The sequence below is a fragment of the Cupressus sempervirens genome, chromosome 5, assembly GCF_028749045.1.
Source record: "Cupressus sempervirens isolate cs-2001-9-10 chromosome 5, ASM2874904v1, whole genome shotgun sequence".
NCBI classification, from domain to species: domain Eukaryota; kingdom Viridiplantae; phylum Streptophyta; class Pinopsida; order Cupressales; family Cupressaceae; genus Cupressus; species Cupressus sempervirens.
In genome coordinates, this window is record NC_143122.1 from 617,771,381 (window position 1) to 617,795,637 (window position 24,257).

Sequence of the window (24,257 nt, forward strand, 5' to 3'; positions counted from 1 at the left end):
ATGAATTCCTAATGGGTCCCTAGGGTCATAGGGCCCCTATGGACATATGTTGTGATGAAATGCATCAAGAGGGGTCATAGATTAACCTATGACCACTCTCAACTCATTAGAACCAACCAGATGGGTCTCTAGGGGTCCTAGGGTCTCTAGGGACATATGTTGTCATGAAATGCATCAACAGGGGTCATAGGTTAACCTATGATCCCTCTCAATCTATTTGAACCAACCAAATGCATCCATAGGGGCCCCTAGGGACATATGTTGTATACATTGATAGGGTTCATAGATTAAACTATGAACCCTCTTGATGCATTGGAACCAACCAAATGTGTTCCTAGGTGTCCTAGGGGCCCTAAGGACATATGTTGTCATTAAATGCTTCGACAGGGGTCATAGGTTAACCTATAATAGCTCTCGACACATTAGAACCAACCAAATCACTCCCTAGGTATCCTACGACCCTTAGGGACATATGTTGTGATGAAACAAATTGGTCCCTAGGTGTCCTACGGCCCCTAGGGACATATGTTCTTATGCAATGCATCATCTCAATGCATTAGAGCCAACCAAATGCATCCCTAGGGGTCCTAGGGCCCCTAGAGATATATGTTGCACTAAAATGCATCGAGAGGGAACTTATAACCATTCTCATTGCATTGGAACCAACCAAATGCAGGGCATTTGTTATTATGAAATGCATTGAGAGGGACCATAGATTAACCAATGACCCCTCTTGATGCATTAGAACTAACCAAATGGGTCCGTAGGGGATCAAGGAACCCTAGGGACATATGTTGTCATGAAATGCATTGATAGGGGTCATAGGTTAACCTATGATGCCTCTTGACACATTCAAATCAAACAAATGTGTCCCTAGGGGTCCTAGGGCCCCTTAGGACATATGTTGTCATGAAATGTGTCGATATGGGTCATAGATTAATCTATGACCCCTCTTGATGCATTGGAACCAACCAAATATGTCCCTAGGGGTCTTGGGGCACCTAGGGACATATGCTGTCATGAAATACATCAAGAGGGGTCATAGGTTAACTTATCTCCCCTCTCGATCCATTAGAACCAACCAAATGCATCTCCAGGGGTCTTAGGGCCCCTAGTGACATATGTTGTCATGAAATATGTTGAGAGAGATCACAGGTTAACCTATGACCACTCTTGATGCATTAAAACCAACCAAATGTGTCCCTAGGGCCCTTAGGGACATACATGTCATGAAATATATTAATAGGGCTCATAGGTTAACCTATGACTTCTCTCGATGCATTGAAACCAAACAAATGCCCCTAGGGACATACGTTTTCATGAAATACATTGATAGGGCTCATAGGTTAACCTATGACTTCTCTGAATGCATTGGAACCAAACAAATGCCCCTAAGGACACATTTGGTTGGTTTTAATGCATCAAGAGGCATCATAGGTTAAACTATGACCCCTCTCGATGCATTAAAACCAACCAAATGCATCAAGAGCGGTCATAGGTTAAACTATGACCCCTCTCAATGCATTAAAACTAACCAAATGCATCCTATAACCTATGACCCCTCTCGATGCATTAAAACCAACCAAATGTGTCCTTAGGGGCCTTAGGTCCCATAGAGACATATGTTGTCATGAAATGCATCGAGAGGGGTCATAGGTTAACAAATGATCTCTATTGATGCATTGGAACCAATCAAATGCATCCCTAGGGGGGGCCCCTAGGGACATTTGTTGTCATGAAATGCATTGAGAGGGGTCATAGGTAAACCTATGACCCCTCTTAACGCATTAGAACCAACCAAATGTGTCACTAGGGGTCCTAGGGACCCTAGGGACATACGTTGTCATGAAATGCATTAAGAGAGAACCTATGACCCCTCTTGATGCATTAGAACCAATCAAATGCATCCCTAGATGTCCTAGGGCCCCTAGGGACATATGTTATCATGAAATGAATCGAAGACCCCTCTCGACACATTAGAACTAACCAAATAGGTCTCTAGGAGTCCTAGGGCCCCTAGGGACATATTTTTTCATGAAATGCATCGAGAGAGGTCATAGGTTAACCTATGACCTCTCTCGATACATTAGAACCAAAGAAATGTGTCCTTAGGGGTTTTAGGGCCCCTAAGGACATATGTTGTCATAAAATGCATTTAGAGGGGTTATAGGTTAATCTATATCCCCTTTTAATGCATTACAACTAACCAAATGCATCCATAGGGGTCCTCGGGCCTCTAGGGACATATTCTTTCATGAAATGCATCAATAGGGAACCTCTAACCCCTCTCAAGACATTGGAACTGACAAAATGCATCAATATGGGCCCTAGGGCCCCTAGGGACATTCCTTGTCATGAAATGTGTCGAGAGGGGTCATAGATTAACCTATGACCCCTCTCAATGTCTTAGAATCAACCAAATGGGTCCCTAGGGGTCCTAGGTCCCCTAGCAACATATATTGTCATGAAATGCATTGAGAGGGGTCATAGGTTAACCTATGACCCCTCTTAGCATATTAGAACCAATCAAATGCATACCTAGGGGTCATAGGGCTTCTAGGGACATATATTGTCATGAAATGCATTGAGAGGGAATCTATGACCACTCTTGGTTCATTTCATGACAACATATATCCCTAAGGTCCCTAAGACACCTAGGGGCACATTTGAAATGCATCAAGAGGGATCATAGGTTAACCTATGACCCCTCAAGACATATTGGAATCAACCAAATGCACCCCTATGGATCCTAGGGCCCCTAGGGACATATGTTATCATGAAATGCATCGAGAGAGAACCTATGACCCCTCTCAATGCAGTTGAACCAAGAAAATATATCCCTAAAAGCCCTAGGGCCTGTAGGGACATTCGTTGGTTTTAATGTGTCAAGAGGGGTCATATATTAACTTATGACTCCTCTTGATGCATTAGAACCAAACAAATGGGTCCCTAGGGGTCCTTTGGCCCCTAGGGACATATGTTGTTATGAAATGTGTCAAGAGGGCTCATATGTTAATGTATGACCCCTCTTGATGTATTGAAACCAACCTAATGTGTCCCAAGGTGCCCTAGGGCCCCTAGGGACATATGGGTCATATGTTAATGTATGACCCCTCTTGATGGATTCAAACCAACCTAATGTGTCCCAAGGTTCCCTAGGGCCCCTAGAGACATATGTTATCATGAATTGTGTCAATAGGTGTCATAGATTAATCTATGACCCCTGTCGATGTAGGAACCAACCAAATGCATCCTTAGGGTCCTAGGGTCCCTAGGGACATATGTTGTCATGAAATGCGTACCTAGGACACTTAAGAATGAACCAAATGTGTACCTAGGGCCCTTAGGGACATATCTTGTCATGAAATGCATTGACATGGGTCATAGGTTAACTTATGAAACCTTTCGATGCATTCAAACCAACCAAATGCATTCTTAGGGGCTATAGGGTCCATAGGGACATACGTTGTCATGAAATGCATTGAGAGGAGTCATTAGTTAACTTATGACCCCTCTCAATGCATTTAAACCAACCAAATGCATCCTTAGGGGCCCTAGGGCCCCTATGGACATAGGTTGTTATAAAATGCATTGAGATGGGCAATAGGTTAACCTATGACGCATCTCAACACATTAAAACCAACCAAATGCATCCCTAGGGGGGCCCCTAGGGACATTCCTTGTCATGAAATGTGTCGAGAGGGGTCATAGGTTAATAGGTTAACCTATGACCCCTCTCGATATATTAGAACCAACCAAATGCATCACTAGGGGTCCTAGGGACCCTAGGGACATATCTTGTCATGAAATGTGTTGAGAGAGAACCTATGATCCTTATTGATGCATTCAAACTAACCAAATGTATCCCTAGGGGTCTTTGGGCCCCTAGGGACATATGTTGTCATGAAATGCATCGAGAGGGGTCATAGGTTAACCTGTGACACCTCTTGATGCATTAGAACCAACCAAATGCATCCCTAGGGGTTCTATGGCCCTTAGGGACATATGTTTTCATGAAATGCATGGAGAGGGGTCATAGGTTAACCTATGACCCCTCTTGATGCATTAGAACCAACCAAATGGGTCCCTAGGGGTCCTAGGGCCCCTAGGGACATATGTTGTCATGAAATGTGTCGATAGGGGTCATAGGTATTAGAACCAACCAAATGGGTCTCTAGGGGTCCTAAGGCCCCTAGGGACATATATTGTCATGAAATGTGTCGAGAGGGGTCATATTAACCTATGACCCCTATCGACGCATTAGAACCAACCAAGTATGTCCCTAGGGGTTCTAAGGCCCCTGGGGACATATGTTGTGATGAAATGCATAGAGAGGGAACCCATGATCCCTCTTGATGCATTGGAACCAACCAAATGTATTTCTAGGGACCCCCTTGGTACATTCATTGTCATGAAAAGTGTCGAGAGGTGTCTTAGGTTAACCTATGACCCCTCTTGATGCATTGGACATATGTTGTCATGATGTGCATTGATAGGGGTCCTAGCTTAACCGATGACCCTTCTCAACACATTGAAACCAACCAAATGGGTTCTTAGGGGTCCTAGGGCCCCTAGGGAATTATGTTGTCACAAAATGCATCGAGAGTGGTCATAGGTTAACCTATGACCCCTTTGGAATGCATTTGAACCAACCAAATGCATCTCTACGAGCCCTAGGGCCCCTACGGACATATGTTGTCATGGAATGCATCGAGAAGGGTCATGGGTTAACCTTTGACCCTTCTTAATGCATTGGAACCAACCAAATGGGTCCCTAGGGGTCCTAGGGCTGCTAGGGACATATGTTGTCATGAAATGCATCGAGAGGGGTCATAGGTTAGCCTATGACCCTTCTTGACGCATTGGAAGCAACCAAATGCATCCCTAGGGGCCCAACATATGTTGCTTCAAATGCATCAAGAGGGGTCATAGGTCCCTTTCGACACATTAGAAACAACCAAATGGGTCCCTAGGGGTCCTAGATCTCCTAGGGATATATGTTGTCATGAAATGTGTTAAGAGGGAACCTATGACTTGTCTCGGTGCATTCAAACCAACCAAATGTGTCCCTAGGGGTCTTAGGGCCTCTAGGGATATATGTTGTCATGAAATGTGTCAAGATGGGTCATAGGTTAATCTATGATGCCTCTTGACACATTAGATCCAACCAAATGTGTTCCTAGGGTTCTTAGGGTCCCTAGGGACATATGTTGTAATGGAATGCATCGAGAGGGGTCATAGGTGACCCATTTTGTTGGTTCTAATGCATCGAGAGGGGTCATAGGTTATTCTATGACTCCTCTCAACATATTTCATGAAAACATGTCCCTAGGGACCTTATGACCCCTAGGGACCCATTTGGAATGCATCAAAAGGGGTCACTAGGGGCCCTAGGGACATATGTTGTCATGAAATATGTCAAGAGGGGTCATATGTTAATCTATGACCCCTCTCGACACATTTCATGATAGCATATGTCCCTAGGGGCCCTAATACCCCTAGGGATGCATTTGGTTGGTTCTAATGCATCAAGAGGGTCATAGGTTAACCTATAACTCCTCTCAATGCATTTCATGACACATATGTCCCTAGGGGCCCTAAGACCCCTAGGGACATATGTAGTTATGTAATGCATCAAGAGGGAACCTATGACCCCTCTTGATGCATTCAAACCAACCAAATGTGTCCCTAGGGGTCATAGGGCCCCTAGGGACATATGTTGTCATGAAATGTGAGAAGACAGGTCATAGGTTAACATAGGACCCCTCTCGACACATTAGAACCAACCGAATGCATCCCTAGGAGTCTTAGGGCCCCTATGGACATATGTTGTCATGAAGTGCGTTGAGAGGGGTCATAGGATATGTTTTCATGAAATGTGTCAAGAGGGGTCATAGGTTAACCTATGACCCCTCTTGATGCATTTCATGACAACATATGGCCCTATGGGCACTAGGACCCCTAGGGACCCATTTGGTTGTTTCTAATGCATTGAGATTGGTTATTGATTCCCTCTTGATGCATTAGAACCAACCAAATGCATTCCTAGAGGCCCTAGGGTCCCTAGGGACATTTTTTGTCATGAAATTATTTGAGAGGGGTCATAGGTTAACCTATGACCCCTCTCAACACATTAGAACCAGCCTTATGCATTCTTAGGGCCTGTAGGGCCCGTAGGGATAGATGTTGCCATGAAATGCATCGATAGTGGTCACAACTTAACCTATAACCCCTCTCGACACATTAGAACTAACTAAATGGGGCCCTAGTGGTCCTAGGGCTCCTAGGGACATATGTTGTCATGAAATGCGTCGATAAGGGTCATAGATTAACCTATGACACCTCTCGATGCATTCGAACCAACCAAATGCATCCCTAGGGGCTCTAGGGCCCCTAGGGACATATGTTGTCATGAAATGCATCGATAAGGGTCAAAGGTTAACCTATGACCCCTATCAACACATTAGAACCAACCAAATGGATCATAGGTGATAATAATAATAATGATAAAAATAGTAATATATGTTGTCTATAGTATATTTAATAATTATAGTAAAAATCATAATAAGATAATATAATAATGATATATATATATATATATTAATATATTTTATTTATAGGTCATAATAATAATACCAGATATTACATTATCATATTTAATAATAATAGTATAAATTATAATAATATAATATAATAATAATAATATAATATAATAATAATAATAATATAATATAATAATCATATATAATAATCGTAAATAAATCATATATAATAATAATCATATATATATTAATGAAACATAAGTTAATGAAATTTTTTTACATTGCCCATACTTCCATCCAATATTTTGAAATCAATATTAGATATCTGATCTAATATCGAATATTTGATTTGATATCGATTATTCTATTTGGGATCAGATACTTGATTAAATTGGAATGATTTTCCCAACATATTTCCTATCACTGTAGACCTAAGAACATCACTTTTTGTGGACTATTTTCATGGGTTTTGGGAAAAATGACTTTTTGGGGCGCAAATGATCGAAAAAGGTTCGATAATATATCATTAGGTGTCCTATATTGTATCTAAATAGGGAGCAATAGTTGTTGACATGCTAAATGCAAAAGGAAGATATCGAATGAAGACATTCTGACATATAGTGAAAGGGACAAATTAAATCACCAAAGGAAAAGACAAGGTATGTTAAATGTGAGTCAAGTTGATGATGTATTGGTTGAAGGTGAAATCATAGAGTTAGATAATGAATATGTGCAATTGGGGAATAAAAATGTACCAATTGATTACAATAATGCTAGGATTGAAAATTTACAAAATGAATATTTGGAGAATGAAATGCTACTAGGTCACAATGTAAATTGCATCATTGACCATGCCAAACATGACAATGCATAGGAACCTTACATATCTCCTAATTATAATCAAAATGAAGGTTCTAGAACACCAAAATGGATAATTGAAATTGATGAAATGATTTTACCAATTTGGAAGGGAAAAAATTGGAAAGAACCATTCGGTTATGGGCTTCAAGACTATATAAGATGTTTTTCGGCAACAAGATAGTGCTAGAGCAATGTCAACTTTTTATGCACTTATTAAAGATGAAAAATATGAGACCTATGCTTTCCAAGTTAAAGATTTGTGTCAATAAAAAATTGGAAAGAAATGCCATTTTTGTGAAGAATCTTTTTAGTGCTCTCAATAGCATTGGGAAAAATATCAAGGAGAAGGATAAGAGAGCTACTTGAAGGGTTATTACAACCTCTTTGGTAAGTTATCATTTGAGAAAGGGTAGATATATGAGACAAACTTGTATTTATTTAAACCTAAAATGTACTACTTTGAGAATAACACTTAGTAGACGAGAGAGAGTTGATGATCCTCTTCAAAATGAAACATGGGCTTTTGGTGGGAGACTTCCAGGTTTTGATAAGAAGCTATTTGATGATGTGAAGGAAGAAATTATGCAATTTTGGCACTCTAGCTTAAGAGTATCACCCAATGCTAAAGACGTGTTAAAGTTGAGAATTGGCATCAGAGACCACACGCCACATCCTAAACATTATTTGGAGGTAATTCAAACTATGTTGTTCAAACAATTTAGAGAGATTCATCCAAGTCTTCATATATCACAAAGGGCTTTTGAATCTTTGAAGCTATTTTATTGTGTGCCACTTAAAATTCAAAATACATATTGTTGCAAATATTATATCAAGTTTTATATGTACCATGAACTATTATGTTCCATCCATTCTACTTTGCATAGTAATGAAATGTTGGAGAATTAAGGTGTTAGTGGTCTTCCAAAATCATCAAGAGACTTGCTATATCAATTTTTATGTCATAGCGTTGGTGGTTGTTTCTTCTATAGAAATGCCTGCTTAAATGAGAAGTGTTTAGAATGTGGTGGCTTATCCAAGTTTGACACATGTTTCTATGAGGGGTGTGAACAAGATCTTGGGAAGACAATAGTAGAAAAAAAGTATATGAAATGGTGAAATACACATTGAAGAGTGAGGGTGAGGGCTCTAGAAGTGAATTGGTTTCAAAAGAAATCAGTGTGGCTAGTTTTATTTCAAATTTCAAGATAAATCTTTTCTGCAAGTATTCAAGACATAGTCACAGGTCTCAATTGTTGGATCAATAATTTAGAATGTGTAAGGAGACTTTTCCCATTGGCACTATTATATTAGTTTTTGACTTTGCTAAGAACTACACATTATAGCCTTAAAATGAGACATAATCTCAGTATTACAACTCCATTCAGATTGCTATTTTCATCCACATAACATATAGACATGCCCCTGATAGTGTGGAAGATAATTAGAAGATTATTAGAGAGTATCATTTTTATATGAGTGATGATAGATCTCACTCTCATGAGTTTATGCAACATTGTTCCAAGAATTATTTTGATTTCTTATAGGAGCATGCAATTGCTATGGATAGACATATCATTTGTTTAGATAATTGTACAGGTCAATTCAAGAATGTGCATGCTTTATTGGTTGTGTAGGAAGCACATAGACAGGGGTTTGCCTCATATTTGGAGTTTTTTTGAGTTTGGCCATGGGAAAGGGGAACATGATGGAGTAGGGGCATGTGTGAAGAGAGCTCTAATTAAGGAGCAATTGAAGATTTTAGGAGTAGAGCTTCTTGATGCTAGTAGCATTGTTGATTGGTGTAGTTCAACATTATCATAGGGGGGACTCTTGATTTAGTAGTATGTAGGTTTTTTTGGTTGGTTGAGGAAGGGTCCATAGGTGATAGATTAGATTGTGATATAGTGAAAGAATAATAAAAAATGCATTCATTCCAAAGCTTTGATTCTAGTACATGAACCATTTGGCCACAACAACTAGCTTTCTTTTTTCCTAGTTGTTTTTAGTGTGATTGGGATCATTGTGAGTCAAGTGAGTGGGTGGACACATGGGCTCCACATTATCTTACTCCATTGTCTATTATACACTCTATTAGAAATGATGACATGAAAAGTTCTCTTGAGCATAACCATCTATTAGATCTTCCTCAGCCAGAACATGTCTTTGCATTGGTTGCACCACAGGGGAATGATGAGAAATCAGATTATTGGTTAGCATGTTATGTAAGAGGTAAACAAAAGCTTGCACAATCAATCACAAACAATGATGGATTCACATATCCTACTGGTTCAATGGTTGTCACTGGAACATGGTTGCAGACATACATTTGTAGAAGGAATACAATTCCTGTATTTGAAGACTATCAGAAGCACAAAATAATTCTCATATATTCAAATCTTACTATAGCAACAAATGTAAAGTTGTTGAAGCATCAAGGAAGACCAAAAGTAAAAGAACTTTTTATTATTACTAATTCTAATCATGAAGCCCTATTGGAGACCCTAAAATTGAGAGAGGACCCTACTGAAACACTTGACTAAGTATATTTATTTCTTATGTTATTTTTTTCATAATGATTTAGTGAACTGATGATTATCTTGTTTAATACAATAAGTTACTAATATTTTTTATGATATTGGAATGTAGGTACATCATGAAGAGTAGCCATGCATTAAGATAAAAAATTAAATAAGGAGTAGAATGAAGAAAAATCTATTCTATTTTTGTCACTACAATTTTTGGTATTGTGTATTGATGTAATAATGATGAAACACTTGATATATTATAAATGCAAACTTGTTGATTTAATGTAAGAAATAAAGATGATTTTACTTAATGCAATTTATGTGGATGGACCTAAAAAATGATGATTTTAGTACATACTAACACCAAACTTGCACTGTGCCCAATGCCAAAAACTTAAGAGAGGTAAAAAATATTTTTTTTGCTTTTAATACTAACCCTAGTAACACCCTTGTTCTGGCCATAGAGAGCCTCCATTGTCTACAACCATCCCGTACTAAAGAGTCTCCAAGGTGCTATAAGTGCATATCAAGGTCAATATTTTGAGGGTCATAGCTCGAAGCTTGTGAGGGATATTGATGAAATGTTGAATGCTACAAGATGGTCATGCCAATGCCTAAAATAACCTATCTCATTTTTGAGAGATCACATTCCATTTAGATTCAAAACAATAATTTTTTTTGATGCCAAAAATCACAGTGTGCCTCAGTTCATAGGTGCACTATAGTGTAACTTTGAAACCACTGATCTTGGCATCAAATCATCAATGCCATTAGTTTCAAATGGGTAGGTGAAACCTAGTGACACCCTTGTTTTAGCTACATAAGTCTCCATCATCTATGATCACCTCATACCAAAGATTCTCCAAGGTGCTCTAAGTGTGTATCGAGGTCAATCTTCTGAGGGTCATAACTTAGAGCTCAAGAAGGCTATCAACGAAAAGGAAAATGCTATAGGATGGTCATGCTAAGGCCTAAAATAATCTATCTCATTTTGAGAGATCACATTTTATTTGGATTCGGCGCAATGATTTCGCTCGATGCCAAAATTCACAGTGTGCCTCAGTTCATAGGTGCACCATAGTGTAACTTTGAAATTGCTAATCTTGGAATTGAATCATTAGCTCCATTAGCTCTAGATGGGTGGGTGAACCCTAGTGACACCCTTGTTCTAGCTGTAGAGAGCCTCCATCATCCGTGGCCACCTCATACCAAAGAGTCTCCAAGGTGCTCTAAGTGTGTATCAATGTCGATCTTCTGAGGGTTGTACCTTAGAGCTTGTGAGGGATATCAATGAAATGTTGAATGCTAAAAGATAGTCATGCTAAGGCCTAAAATAACATATCTCATTTTTTAGAGATCACATTTCATATGGATTCGACATAGTGATCTCGCTCGAGGGAAAAATTCATAGTGTGCCTTAGTTCATAGGTACACCACAACGTAACTTTGAAACCACTGATCTTGGCATCAAATCATTACTACCATTAGCTCCAACTAGGTAGGTGAACCCTAGTGTCACCCTTGTTTTAGCTATAGAGAGCCTCCATCATCTGTGGCCACCTTGTACCAAAGAGTCTCCAAGGTGCTCTAAGTGTGTATCAAGGTCAATCTTCTGAGGGTTGTAACTCAAAGCTCATGAGGGATATTGATGAAATATCAAATGCTATAGGACAATCATGTCAAGGCCTAAAATAACCTATCTCATTTTTGAAAGATCACATTTCGTTTGGATTTGGCATAGCAATTTTGCTTGATGCCAAAACTTGTAGTGTGCCTTAGTTCATAGATGCACCACAGTGTAACTTTGAAACCACTAATCTTGGCATTGAATTTTTAGTGCCATTAGCTCTAGATGGGTAGATGAACCCTAGTGACACCCTTTTTCCAGCTACGGAGAGCCTCCATCATCCGCAACCACCCCATACTAAAGAGTCTCCAAGGTGCTCTAAGTGCGTATCAGGGTCGATCTTGTGAGGGTTGTAACTCAAAAATCATGAGGACTATCAATGAAATGTCAAATGCTATAGGATGGTCATGCTAAGGCCTAAAATAACTTATCTCAGTTTCAAGATATCACATTCTATTTGGATTCAGTACAATGATCTCGCTTGATGCCAAAACTTGCAGTGTGCCTTAGTTCATAGGTGCACCATATCGTAACTTTGAAACTACTGATCTTAGCATCAAATTGTTAGTGCTATTAGCTCTATATGGGTAGGTGAACCCTAGCAACACCCTTGTTCTAGCTATGGAAAGCCTCCATCATTTGCGGCCACCCCATACCAAAGAGTGCCTAAGGTGCTCTAAGTGTGTATCAAGGTTGATCTTCTGAGGGTCATAACTCACAGCTCATGAGGGCTATTGATGAAATGTTGAATGCTATAGGATAGTCATATCAAGGCTTAAAATAATGTATCTCATTTTTGAGAGATCATGTTCTATTTGGATTCAGCACAGTGATCTTGCTTGATACCAAAACTCATAGTGTGCCTCAGTTCATAGGTGCACCACAATGTAACTTTGAAACCACTGATCTTGGCATTGAATCATCAGTTCCATTAGCTCTATATGAGTGGGTGAACCCTAGTGACACCCTTGTTCTAACTGTGGAGAGTCTCCATCATCTGCGACCACCCTGTACCAAAGAGTCTCCAAGGTGTTCTAAGTGTCTATCAAGGTCAATCTTCTAAGGGTTGTAACTCAGAGCTCATTAGGGAAATTGATAACCCCTTAACAAGTTTGGTGAACTCATCTAATTAAGAATTTAAAGTTATAGCAAAAATTGCTCAAAATTGCAATTTTGCAACTTCTGCAATTTTTTCTTGCAAAGTGAAAATGAGTGAAAAGAGTTAGTTAGGAATTTGATCATGACCATACAAGGTTGGAAAAACCTATATTAGGTTTGAAATTATAGAATGCATTAATGAAGCCAGTTTACATAAAAGTTTCATTATATGCAAAATATGGCCCAAAAGGCTAATCATGGGAATGTAAGGGATTATAGGGTTTGTAGTACTATATAGAGTGGAAAATGTCTTATAGGGCTTTTAGATGTCGATTAGATCAATAATGGGCAAAAAATGTATGATGTATGATTAATAAGAAGTAATAGAACAAAGTTTCTTTCTATAATTTGTATTATTTTTCATTGTTACACTTTGTTGGTAACATGCTTTTAATGAGATTGTCAAAGGAAGATTATTTTGTCACAAAATTTTTAGGGCTTTTGTGGAGGCCATATCTCAATTTTCATCCATTAGATTGGCCTAATTTTTGGATATGTTATAAAGGGTCAAGTGATCTAATTACTTGATGGTTGGATTGAGGAAATGAAGTATGGTTCAAAAGTTATGAATTATTGTGTTTGGGTCTATACAAAGGACAACAAGAAGGTATGTTTTGGATGATTTGGTTCCTAATTTTTGTTATGTGGATTAGTATGGGTAATTTTATCAATGTGAGAAATGTATAGGTGTTATTCATATGGATATGGTATTGGGGAACCAAGTTAAATAGGTTTGATCCAATCAAGTCTCTTAAGTTGGGATATTTTTAGGTTATGTTGAAATTGAAAAATTGTAGTATGAGGATAGTAACAAAGTGAAGGGCTAGTTATCAAAGATTATGAGTCTAGGAATGGGTTCATGGTTGGGAATAGAATCCATGGTTGATGAGCGAGGTCTTTAAGTGTGTTGAGATTCAATTTGAAGCCAAGAGTTGGTATCAAGGTTGAAGGTGGAGTTTAAAATCAGATTTGGGGTTATGTGAACCTTGTGTAGGAGGTTAAAAATTGTGTTGATGTTATTGTCTAAAATGCCATGGATCTTTGTTGAAACCTTTGAGTTCGTCCCAATTCTTTGATAGACTACCATCCTTTTAGGAATCCCCTTAAATTACTATTTATTAAAGGTGTACTGAAGGGCTCTACATCATTCTATCAAGATAATGAATACATCCAATCTAAAACTAAAACCACAAGGAAAACAATGGTTTTTTTGTATGCCACTCATTTCTATGGTTTCTCTCTATAAATAACGTTTCACTATTTTGCATACCCTGAATCACATGATAGAAAGAGAACTCTCATATATTAGCTATAGAATTTTTGATAAAAAAAAGATATAACTCATGATAGCATTTCAAATTAAACATTGCATCCAAATTTGATAATAAAGTTTGTTAAAATGTTATTCAAAAATTATTGCATTTGAATCAAATATAAAAAACATGATCAAAATTAATGATATTCTATAAGCATGAACAATACACATGATCCACGATAAATTGAACAATACTAGATACTAAATTAATATGTATATCATTGTGTACATAAATGACAACAATATATATCAAAATACATGTATCTATAGATGAATTACACAAATATATATATCAAAGTTCATGTATCCATAGACAAATTACACAAATATATATCAAAATACACAGATCCATATACAAAATGTGGCTGATCATGCCATCGAAATGTGTATAATATCAATGTTTCTATAAAAAATGTGACATATGCCATCTCAAAATGTCTCATGTCACATCCTATGACAACTATACTATCCTGGGCTTCTAGTAGATATTCAAAATGCAACATATTCACTGTACTAGGTGGATCAAATGCCTCCTACATAAACAAAAAAGGAAAACCTAAAGTTAGACTACTAAATTTATATGATTCTTTGTATCTAACATTGGATTACTCAAATTCAAAATGATATTGTTTTAATGAAGATTTATACTATTAAACTTTCATCATAAATACTTCTCTCATTGACCTCTTGCACTAGTTAGAAGTCCTCTCATATATCCTTGACAATGCTTGTACCTCATTGATTGTGGACTATATATGTTCAAATACATTTGTTAGATGAATCTACAACTTAAACTATAACATTATAATTCATAAAATGTTAAATTTCTAACATATAATCAAGAATTCAAACTACAAATTACCTATGTCAGCTCCTCCTCAGGATATAGTGGCTACATCATCAAAGATACAAAACTCTGCCATCCAACCTAGTGTACACTAGGAGTTTCCTATGAGATACAAAATACTAGTTTTTAATATCACATAAATAAATTATGAATTTATTTATGAAAATAAGGAAAAATAAAAAATAAATGATATTTATACATACAATGGGGCTCTCAGTGCAAATGGAAATGCCAGAGCATCTATGACATGGAATTTGTATGGGCTCATCACTAGTAGCCATGCCCTATACAATAAAAAATGTAATTAAATTTCATTACCACAAATATTTTACAAGAATGCATTGATATTTAATCAAATATAAAGCACCTAATTACCTTTCCCTTGTCAATGGGTCTTGGCTTATCCCCTGCACTTTTTTCCCCAGGGATAGGTGATACCTGCAATAAAAAAGAAAGATTAGAAACCATTTATGCTACACTATCAAATAGAAAAATAATGAGAACATAACATAATGTACCATAGATGTCTCAAGCCCACATAAAATAGCCAAGAGCATGGCATCATCAACCTATCTCAGCTCCTCCTTAGTCACCAACTAAGCATGAATGAAGATCACATACATGTATAAGTCAGTATGGCTTAAAAATTAAAATTACTCTATTATAAAGAATAACTTTAAATCACATATGTTGTAACAAAAAAAATGTATACCCATACCAATATAGAAGGAGTCCATGCCTCTGCATGCCCCTCCTCTCTCACATTAGGGTTTGTATCCTTGTCAAATACAAATTGATACTTAGAATGATCACCTATGGGACCTAGAAAAATATTCTTGCATGTTATGCAAGTATGGGGCACACAAACATGTGATGATCTTGTTGATGATGAACTCATGCCAGCATCATCAACATGGGGAGGTACCACTGACCTAGCTTGGGATATCAATAGGTTATTCAATCCATGGATGGTTCTAATAGTCTGAGAGGTAGCCTTTGTAATGATATTAGGATGATGTAGTTGAGGAGGGGGGGAGACATCAGTAAGGGGGAAAAAAGTGTTAGCTTTCTTCCACTAGGAAGAGGGTCTATCCTAAGGAGCTCCTCCTCCTACACCCATGTTGGGCTTTATGCTCCAATAGTTCACCTTGAGGTCCAACACAAATTTTGCATACAATTTTCTAAGGAAATAAAATGGCACCTCTAAATTGCTATGTGGAGGGATGTCAAAAACCGTCCACCAATGATCCAAATTTTTTTCATGTATGGTGTCCTTTGTGCACCATTTAATTGATAGTTTGGGCTTTTTGCAGTCAACTAGTAAATCAATTTTTGGGTTTGTAGAAAGGGCAACCAAATCATCTTTACTTATGTTGAGGGCTGCAACCTCATCATAGTCCAACCCATCATCAAACATCTCATGTATTTTTTCATGCCAATGAAGAGCGACATTTTGTTAATCCACTATGGTGTTTAACATGGATAACGCAGGAGCCAATGCGGGTACATTATTATATGTTGTTCACAAAGCCCTTAATTCAATGAGATTTTCAAATATCAAATCCTCAATTCAAGTAGGGTTTTGAGGGGGCAGGGGATCATTTGGTGGACAATTTTGAGGGGGCACTAGATCATTTGGTGAAAGGTTATGAGGAATAGTATTTCTTGCCTCAGTATCATCATATTGGTCAACCATACCTATTAATTCACAAAACATAATTTCTATTAAAAAAATCTAAATTTCAATAATTTCTATCAAGAAAACCTAAATTTTAACAAATTCAATTAAAACTAACAAATTTATAATAAAATTGATTGAAAACATAAAAAAACAAAATATCACTTACCTATATTGGGTATCCTTTTACAGATCAGATATGAAAGCTCAAAACACGAAATGAGTGTGAACAAACAGCTGTAAACAGCCCTTGGGTTTTTTTTAAAAAAAAAAAAATCATAGTATAGGTATTGGGTATCCATTTTCATGTTGGATATCTAATATATCAGATATGCAATATGAAATTAGATACCCGATAAGGCTTGGGCCTACTTTTTAGCTTTAATATCAAGATGGGTGGAAAAAAGTTAGAGTATATTTTGAAACACTTTTAGATGTTTCCAAAATCTATTTTTTCACATTGCCATTTTTTGGTACATCATGATCCTACACATAACCATATACTTGATGTATGTCGTAATGGGGGGTTTTGATTACTCCATCCATCCATGCATCTTGTTTTTTGGTCTCTCTTTTTGGGAAGGGTTTTTCCCATGAGGTTTTCCCTCTTTCTCCACTTTATGAGAGATTGTATTACTTTTGTACATGGATACCTAACATGGCCTATTAGCCAAGGCCCATTATGCATTTCATCCTAGTTTTTGTGAGCTTAAGTGCATTCCCCTAAGTTGCAGTTAAGGGGGGGTGTTGGTATAAATAGATATTCATTATTTACACTTTACTTAAGTTTACTTAGGTCAATGTATTATCTAATTATTTAGTAGTGGGTCACTTAAGAGTTTGCATACTCTTATGAGTTGTCATGTTGATAAAAATGGAGTAAGCAACTCTAATTCAACACATGGTGTCTACAACACTGGAGTTTGCATAATTAACTAAGTTTTCATGTAGACAACACAATTATTCACACTCTTATTTTAACACATGGTGTCTACAACATAATTTTGCATGCTACACCTTTGTAGGCTTATCCTCTCATCATTGCACTTACTCCTATACTTAATGAAGGATAAAACTCTCCTGGTGGACATGTGCTTGGTTGTAAGAATTATCAGTATGTTGATTCTTAGACATTCTAGAAGCATTCTAAAGGCCTTTATATTTAGGCACTCCTAGTGTGTATGTACTGAACATTGAATGGCAATACATCAATTTTGGATATTGTTATTCTGATCATACCTTATTGGTCTACTGTTGTGCTTGTGCTTGAGTTCCTTGATCTTGGGTGAATTTTTCCCTAAGAAAAATTCTTACATATTATTTGAGCCATAGGAGCATGATCTTGCTTCACCTCTTTGAAAACACCTTGATTCAAATCCAGAGTATCCATAGCTATTGGGAGTGTCTAGAGCCAAAGAAAACCTCACCATTACAATTGGAGCATCGATTCAATGAATTTTGACTATAAATTTGCCTATATTAGGCCATAGTTAAATTTGAGACAATTTTTTTTGCAAATCGACACTTGAAGGACCAATTTGCAGAATTATTATGGTCATTTCAGATCTTTGAATTTAATTTTCAGATTTGTATACTTTATTATTTTAGTCTCTACAATTTCTCTACATTTTTTGGATCTGTGTATTATGTTAAGAAAAATTTTGGCCATCAGACTAGTAGGAGAGATTTTTTGCACCTAAAGATTGGAGCTTGCTGGTGCCAATCAGATATTGACATAATATTTAGAAGGTCAACTAACCCTCAAATCAACTTTTGTTTCACCAAAGTCGAACATCTGAGGTGAAATCAAGAGTCAATTATTTTTGGAGGCATAGGGCGATGATTCATAAAAAATAATTGTAGAGGTGATTTTCAAACAACAATATCTCCCTCATACAGACACCTTTTTACGAGTAATTTTTTTTTGTTTTTTGTTTTGTGGTAGAATTTCATGATCTAAAAATTAGTGTAGGATGTTTGATATCTCTATTCCTAAATTTTTGTACAAGATGCAAATCTCATTTTTTGCAACCTCAAATGTTTAGTTCAGGCTCATTTGGACACATAAATAGGTTCCATTTTTTTCGTTTACTTTTGAGATATGCAATTAGATTATAGGCTTGTGTGGACAAAATACCACTTTCAAAAATAGATAATTTTTTGTATTGTATTACTTTGATTAATTTTTCAAATTGTTGTACATTTGAGCTATAGTGCTTAGTGCCAGATCTGAACCTCAAAAGATAGTTGTAACTAGCAAAATAAAAAGATTTTGACAAGTAGCCTATTGTACACACACTATATATAAAGCATCAAATCATACATTAGGGGGGGTTGATTCATTTTTTTTGCATTTTGGGGGTTCATTGATTAGGACATCATGGATGAGTAAGATTTAATTACCTTGACAACACAAAACTATAAGTAGTGGAGTTAATTGGTTCTCACTTATCTTAGTCAATATAATGCATTGGCATATGCGAAAAGACTTTTATATAATGGTGACACTGGTTCCATCATTTGTTGTGCCCTCTTTCTACATATGGATATGGAGGTTGTGGATTCAATTGATGACATGAATTCAATTGATTTATATGATATTTGGATCTATCTTTGGGAGATGTATGGAGATCCACACATTCCTCCATTCCTAAAAGATCTTTTACCACTAGCTGTAGCTACATCTTCTCCAGATGAGATCACACTTTGTGATGCTCCTATTGCTACTATTGATCTATTTCTAGCCACATATTATCCTAATTCAGTGCAACAGGATTTACCATGTCTTCCTACTTCAGTTTCATGGGATGACTTCCATCTAGATATTGCAAGGCTATTCATGCAGTCTCACATTGAAGATGTGGGATACATCATTGATGATATTTTTCTTCTCTTTGTTGAGGTGAATAGTTCATCCATTGCCATAGTGATAGGTCTAGAATAGTAAGATACACCTTGTCTTCCAGCTGCAACATCAGTGGATGAATTCTTGATAGATATTTCAGGTTTGTTCATGGAGTCACACATAACAAATTTGGGAGACATATTTTATGATCTACATATTCTCTTTGATGAAGAAAAATATTCTTCAATTTTCATGAGGGCTCACTCTAACCCCCTTGTACATTATCTACATGATTAGTCTTATTAGGTTGATACGACTGTAGATCCTTATGTACAATAGTTGCAAGAGGTCTCTTTATCACTTGAGGAGACAGTTGGCTCTTTGGGGCATGTTCTACATCCATCCTTGCTAGATCTACACTTGTTCTTTTCTACAGTATTGGAAGGAGGAACCATCAATATCAACACAAGGATAGTTGAGCAGGTTTTAGAGACACCCTTCATCTTTGGGATTCTTTCTACACATAGGGGAAGCATCTCACTTGTACCTTTGCCATTGTTTCTTCCAAAGGGGAGGAACATTATTTAGTAGTCATGGATTAGCTTCTACATTCAAGCATCTATCAGTGATTGACACTCTACATTTAGGGGGGGACTACCTTGTCTCCTTCTTCTCTTTTATGGGGAGAACTTTTTCCTCTTATGGGGTTTTGTTCTTCTACTTCTCTTTTGTATATACTTGATGTATGTCATAATGGAGGGGTCTTGATTACTCCATCCATCCATGCATCTTATTTTTTCATCTCTCTTTTTGGGAAAGGGTTTTTCCCATGAGGTTTTCCCTCTTTCTCCACTTTATGAGAGATTGCATTGCTTTTTTACAGGGGTTCCTAACATGGCCTAGTAGATGAGACCCATTATACATTTCGTCCTAGTTTTTGTGAGCTTCACTTGCGGGGGGTGGGGGAGGTGTTGTGTAAATAAATATTCACTATTTACACTTTACTTAAGTTTATTTAGGTCAATGCATTATTTAATTATTTATTAGTGAGTCACTTAGGAGTTTTCTTACTCTTATGAGTTTTCATGTTGACAACACTAGAGTAAGCAACTCTAATTTAGCACATGGTGTCTACAACACTAGAGTTTGAATGATTAACCGTGTTGTCATGTAGACAACACAGTTATTTGCACTCTTAATTTAGCACATGGTGTTTACAACATAATTTTGCATGCTACACCTTTGTAGGCTTATCCTCTCATCATCACACTTACTCTTGTGCTTAATGGAGGATAATCTACTCCTGGTGGACATGTGCTTGGTTGTAAGACTTATCAGTATGCTAATTCCTAGACATTCTAGAAGCGTTCTAGAGGCCTTTATATTTAGGCATTCCTAGTGTATATGTACCAAAAATTGACAATAAATCAATTTTGGATATTGTTATTCTGATCATACCTTGTTGGTCTACTATTGTGCTTATGCTTGAGTTCCTCGATCTTGGGTGAATTTTTTTCTAAGGCAAATTCTTACAAATGTGTCCAAAAGAGAATAGAGTATACTCCTCTAGCCTCTTCACCTTACCCAAACATAGCAAACAAGATTATTTTACACACTAATTCAAAATCAGCTCACTAAATTTTTGGAAAATCCAACGAAAAACACCACCAATCTCAAAAGAGAAAGTACTAATGGATGTTGAGGATAAATTCAAGCGGAATAGTGAGATAATAACAAATATCCTTCGCTACCTACAAGGAGATCCATCTTCAAGAGGAGCTTCAAATGTAAAGCAAGAGAATGAAAATAAATCTCTCAAAATCTCTCAAAAAGTGTTCATAGGGCCTAATTACTATCTGAAATACAGATGCATGAAAGCAAATCTAGATCCAATTTTAGAGTACCAAATGAAGTGTGAATATATGAAAGCATGTAAAAGCACTCAAAGTAAACATAGAAGATGTTTATTTTAGTTCCAAATCCAAATGTTATAGAGATCCAAAAAAATACCTAAAAATTCTTGCAGTGTGTCTTTTCTTTGTTGTACCTTTCATTTACGCTTGAATGCTCACTCACAATGAACAAAGTAACAAGCAAAACGAGCAAACACAAGATATGCAATATATATCCAACTTATGCAGAACTAAGGTTAGATCTAAAAAATCTAATTTTTAATAGTGATAATAACTGACAAATAATCCAAATGAAAGCTCACATTATGCATTGATCCACTGTAAAAATTAAATGCAAGCTATTCATTAAATGCCCTTTTTTAATATTGATTTTTGACCTAGTCATCAAGATTGAACCTATATGATATGAATATAGATCCAAAACTCTAAATGTAGAAAAGAGACCCCTATCAAAAATTAAAGAGCTTTCCAAAAATATAAGAATTTTGAAAATAGCTTTTCATTTGTGCCCCAGGGAGTCATTTTGTCAAAATAGACCTTTTTTGCAAATCAAATTATTAAGCCTTAATATTATCTCTAAAATCAAAACACATAGAACCAACCCTATTTATAATTTAAAAACCTTTCCAAAAATGCAATTTTTTTTGAAAAATGTGCCAATTTGTACCCTAAAATGATTTTTCATGTAAAATCAAGAAAAAATTATAAAAAATAGAAAATATCTCAGAAAAATTTGAAGCTTTTGTTGAAGCTTTTCTGATGTGTCGCCAACCTAAAAAAAAAAATTAGATCAAAACACCAAGCCATTTAAAATAAAGATCCACCAATGAGAAAATAAGAAAAGAATTAAATGGAATCCCACTTAGAAATGTGTGCATTTAAGTGTAGAGAAATTTTTAATTTTTAATTATTTTATTTCTTCTTTAAGTGGGGATTTATTTAATTAAAAGGGAGTAAGTTCTTTAAATTAAATAGAAAATATTTAATTAAATTAAAAGAGGGTTTTTTCTCTTAATTAATTAAATGTGGATGAATTATTTAATTAAAAGAGAGGTTTTCTTTTAATTAAATGGGGACTTATTTTATTTAATTAAAAGGGAGTTTTTCTTTTAATTAAATAAGACTTAAGATAAAATGATCAACCTTAGAAAATATTGAAATAATCTAAATTGATCAAAGAAATTGAGTTGAATTAATTTAATAAAATATTGCAAACCGTTGATTCAGGAAATTGATAAATTGATAAATTGAATAATGGGGGCCCATAGTCTAGGCAACCATTTTAGTGTGCATACAGGCATAATTGTCAATAATGAGGGAAGCATATTAAGTAAATTAATGTTAATGTCAATAGTTTCATATTCTTCATTAACATCATTAGTATTATCAAGACTATCTTCTTCATCTAAATTAATCACAATAGGATCTAAGATATGAGTGGAATCATCAAAATCATGCATCTTAACATCATTATTACCAACAACTTCTTCTAACACATCAAGCATAGTTGTATCCAATGAAGGTAAAGATTTTTGAAAAACAAAATTATGAGCTTTAGCATGAGCACAATTCTTCTTACGACATTCATTAGCAAATTGATTACGTTTTGTGTTGCTTAAAATGTGTTGAGAACCAGGAGTATTAATTATTGGATCCTTCATAGGTTTTATAGGAGGATTAATAGGATTATTAGCAGACTGACAAGAAATAGGAGGAGATTGGTTAAAAGATGTAGAATCCATAGATAAAGGAGGTATGGTAGGTGTAGGAAAAATACCATGATTAAGATCCATAGGAGGTAAACTTAACTCAAGAATTTTATGATGCTTATAGGATTGATATGGATGGAAGAGATGATCAGGCTGAGATAGACGTGAATTAGATAATGAAGGCCAAAATAAGTCAAGTGTAGCACAATCTTTGGGCCTAGAAGGTTGATATAAACTATGATTAGCCATCTTCATTTCTTCATCATGAACATATTTAAGACATTTATGAATAGGTGACGCAACAAAATGCATGACATGTAACCATGGCAAACAAAGATTAACTTGAAACTGATTAGAAGTAGGAAAAACAACAAATATAGTGTTCACAATTTCTCCACAAAGTTCAATTAGTAAATTAATAGAAACAAATGATGGATCAATGAAACCATTATAAGTTTGAATCCACACATCAGATGTATCATAAAAATCAAGTTGCAATATTTTCATAAAATGATTTTCTTTAGTAATAACATTGACTAAGGATGTATGATCAATAAGACAACCATGAATAGGTATATGAGAAACCCTAGCAACAATATAAAGGGGACCATAAGGAGCTTTAATAGTCTTGAATCATCAAAGGCAATCAAAAGTTCCTAAAGTCTTTTATTCTTAAGATGTTGTCAAGGTTTGGGTTGAGGCTTCAATTTAGGCTTAGGTTTCAGTTGAAATTGAGATGAAACTTGAGATTAAAGTTGAGGTCGAGGTTGAGGTGGAGATACAAATTGAACAACATGCTCCACTTGATTAACATCATAATCAAGATCATCCATCTTTGAATTATACATAATATCCATAGAAGATGGCTAAGCAATAGTATTAGTATCATGTTGAGGTAAAGAATTTGTATAGATTTGTAGATTTTGAGTAGGAGTAAAAATAGACTTATTCCCACTACCATCAAAATTATCAATAGGTACAACATTAGACTCAATTAAATATTGAAGCTTATGTTTTAAAGAATAAAATTTATTAGTATCATGACTGATCTGAAGATGATATTGACAAAAAGCTTTAGAATCAAATGATTTAGAAGGTTGAATAGAAGGTAAAGTAATCATATTAGTAGTTAACAACCTATTCATGATAGAATGTAAAGATCAAAAAGAGAAGTAAATGTACAATTTAATAAAAAAAGGAGTGGATGCAGAAGACCCATTGTGAGATGCAACAAAAA